General features: G+C 52.3%; 2 non-coding genes across 2 annotated transcripts; both read right to left on the reverse strand.

Annotated features, from left to right (window-relative positions):
• Nucleotides 1-130: 130 nt before the first annotated feature.
• On the reverse strand, nt 131-285 carry LOC139700733 (5.8S ribosomal RNA). Its single transcript, XR_011703867.1, has one exon. It is a non-coding gene; the product is annotated as a 5.8S ribosomal RNA (ribosomal RNA).
• Nucleotides 286-488: 203 nt separating this feature from the next.
• On the reverse strand, nt 489-2351 carry LOC139700728 (small subunit ribosomal RNA). Its single transcript, XR_011703861.1, has one exon. It is a non-coding gene; the product is annotated as a small subunit ribosomal RNA (ribosomal RNA).
• Nucleotides 2352-2500: the final 149 nt, after the last annotated feature.

The following is a 2500-nucleotide window of genomic DNA, read 5'->3' on the forward strand; positions in this document are numbered from 1 at the left end:
CCTCGACCGGCGGGGACGGGTCTCGCCCAATCTCCCGCAGAGCCCCCTATCAATCCGGGCGACGATCCATCCCAGCGAGGGATGCTCGTCGCCCCAGTACGCAAACGTTTCCGTTCGCGAACTGAATTGCCGGCCCTCAGCCAGGCGTAGCCCGGGAACAAAATCCGAGGGCTGCAATGTGCGTTCGAAACGTCGATGTTCATGTGTCCTGCAGTTCACAATTCGACGCGCAGTTAGCTGCGTTCTTCATCGATCCACGAGCCGAGTGATCCACCGTTTAGAATTTCTTTCTTTCATTTCATTTTATGTAAAAAATTCGTTTCATCGAAACATACAAACTGGGAATTTTTTCCCTTCTTTGCGAGCGAGTTGGGCGTGTGTCTTTTAAAGCCGGCTTTTGAAAGCCGGGCACCCGACTGCTCGCCTTCTTTGTCCCTTTTTCTCTTCACCAATTCGTTCCAAAGCTACGATTTTATAATCGAAAGCTGTAATGATCCTTCCGCAGGTTCACCTACGGAAACCTTGTTACGACTTTTACTTCCTCTAAATGATCAAGTTTGGCCATCTTTCCAGCAACATCGGCGCCACCGGTGTTGAGGCGGCGAGCGCCGCGCACCAGTCCGAAGGCCTCACTAAATCATTCAATCGGTAGTAGCGACGGGCGGTGTGTACAAAGGGCAGGGACGTAATCAACGCGAGCTTATGACTCGCGCTTACTGGGAATTCCTCGTTCATGGGAAACAATTGCAAGCCCCAATCCCTAGCACGAAGGAGGTTCAGCGGGTTACCCGGGCCTTTCGGCCAGGGAGGACACGCTGATTCCTTCAGTGTAGCGCGCGTGCGGCCCAGAACATCTAAGGGCATCACAGACCTGTTATTGCTCAATCTCGTGCGGCTAGGAGCCGCCTGTCCCTCTAAGAAGATAGCTACGTCGGAAGCATAATAGATTCCGACGCCTAGTTAGCAGGCCAGAGTCTCGTTCGTTATCGGAATTAACCAGACAAATCGCTCCACCAACTAAGAACGGCCATGCACCACCACCCACCGAATCAAGAAAGAGCTCTTATTCTGTCAATCCTACCGGTGTCTGGGCCTGGTGAGGTTTCCCGTGTTGAGTCAAATTAAGCCGCAGGCTCCACTCCTGGTGGTGCCCTTCCGTCAATTCCTTTAAGTTTGAGCTTTGCAACCATACTTCCCCCGGAACCCAAGAGCTTTGGTTTCCCGGAAGCTGCCCGCCGAGTCATAGAAGGAACTTCGGCGGATGGCTAGCTGGCATCGTTTATGGTTAGAACTAGGGCGGTATCTGATCGCCTTCGAACCTCTAACTTTCGTTCTTGATCAACGAAAACGTTCTTGGCAAATGCTTTCGCATCGGTTCGTCTTGCGACGATCCAAGAATTTCACCTCTAACGTCGCAATACGAATGCCCCCGTCCGTCCCTATTAATCATTACCTCGAGTTCTGAAAACCAACAAAATGGAACCGAGGTCCTATTCCATTATTCCATGCACACAGTATTCAGGCGACCAACGGCCTGCTTTGAGCACTCTAATTTGTTCAAAGTAAACGTGCCGGCCCACCAAGGCACTCGGTGAAGAGGACCAAAGAAGGATAACGGAGCCTCGCGGACCCCACCGGCAGGACGTCCGGACCGGCCAGTTGAGCACCGACAAGCGGCGAACCGACCGTCCGAGACACACCTCCGACTACGAGCTTTTTAACCGCAACAACTTTAATATACGCTATTGGAGCTGGAATTACCGCGGCTGCTGGCACCAGACTTGCCCTCCAATAGATCCGTTAAAGGATTTAAAGTGTTCTCATTCCGATTACGGGGCCTCGGATGAGTCCCGTATCGTTATTTTTCGTCACTACCTCCCCGTTCCGGGAGTGGGTAATTTGCGCGCCTGCTGCCTTCCTTGGATGTGGTAGCCGTTTCTCAGGCTCCCTCTCCGGGATCGAACCCTGATTCCCCGTCACCCGTTACAACCATGGTAGGCGCAGAACCTACCATCGAAAGTTGATAAGGCAGACATTTGAAAGATGCGTCGCCGGCGCTCAGACCGTGCGATCAGCCAAAAGTTATTCAGAGTCACCAAGGCAACGGACGGAAGACCGACCGATTGGTTTTGTTCTAATAAAAGCACCCCTTCCATCACTGGTCGAGGCACGAGTTTCATGTATTAGCTCTAGAATTACCACAGTTATCCATGTAAGTGTGGGTAAGATCCAAGGAACCATAACTGATTTAATGAGCCATTCGCGGTTTCGCCTTAAAGCGGTTAGTACTGAGACATGCATGGCTTAATCTTTGAGACAAGCATATGACTACTGGCAGGATCAACCAGGGAGCTTGCATGGGCTATGTTCCCGGCGGAATCACCCACCGGGACCACGCTTAGCTCGATTTTCTCGCGAGGAGAACGTTCAATTTTCACCGACTCCGAGCCCACTCGACACCGGGAATCGACCGGGGGTTTCCCGGCAACCCGCATGGCGT

This window comes from Hetaerina americana, unplaced genomic scaffold, assembly GCF_022747635.1.
Source record: "Hetaerina americana unplaced genomic scaffold, ioHetAmer1.1.p SCAF_1072, whole genome shotgun sequence".
Lineage (NCBI taxonomy): Eukaryota > Metazoa > Arthropoda > Insecta > Odonata > Calopterygidae > Hetaerina > Hetaerina americana.